The sequence below is a fragment of the Charadrius vociferus genome, unplaced genomic scaffold, assembly GCF_000708025.1.
Source record: "Charadrius vociferus isolate BGI_N301 unplaced genomic scaffold, ASM70802v2 scaffold917, whole genome shotgun sequence".
NCBI lineage: Eukaryota > Metazoa > Chordata > Aves > Charadriiformes > Charadriidae > Charadrius > Charadrius vociferus.
In genome coordinates, this window is record NW_009649175.1 from 1,344,213 (window position 1) to 1,344,860 (window position 648).

At 60.3% G+C, this 648-nt stretch overlaps 1 protein-coding gene across 1 annotated transcript in view; it reads right to left on the reverse strand.

Moving 5' to 3' along the window:
• HSPB8 (heat shock 22kDa protein 8) overlaps window positions 1–648 on the reverse strand; it is a 4,410-nt gene that overhangs the window by 3,046 nt on the left and 716 nt on the right. The window lies entirely within an intron of this gene.

Consider the following 648-nt stretch of genomic DNA (forward strand, 5'->3'; position numbering starts at 1 on the left):
CGGAGGGTCGCCCTGGGGCTCTCCCACAGAGCCTCAGCCTCTGCGTGGCCGCTCCTGGCTGCGAACTTCCCCGGAGAGCCCGTCCCGGAGGAGACGCATCCACCCGGGGCGGGATGCAGGCGCGGCTGCGGGTGGGCGCCGCGGGGACGGGCCCCTCCTTCCCCGGCACCAGGTGAAGGACGATGGAGAAAATCAATTCGGAGCTGAATCACTGGGAGCCGGAGGAGCGCAGGAAGGACGGAGGGAGCTCTCTGGCCGCGAGAAAACGCTTCCTGTCTGGCTGTGATCCCAGGGACTGGGGAGAGGAAAATAAAACTCGTCGGGAGAGGGGGGGGAAAAAAGATAATAAAACCAAATATCATGAAATTAAAAAGTTTATCTCTCCCCTCTCGCTCCCCAGCACTTTATGTGCATCTTTCTCTGCCGCTCCCGGGCAGGAGCTGCAATAAATGTCTGAGCTCGGAGCCGAGAAACTTCTCTAACCTTCCAGGCGCCGGGCGAGCGCTATTTATATGGATTTGGGAGGAGGGGGTGTGTGTTTTGCAATTCCTGCCCTGTCAGCCGAGTATTTTGGAGAGGATGAAACAGCCGTGGAGAATCTGGGCTGCGGCAGCTGACCTCTCCTGCCGGCCCGAGGATCCCGGCTGC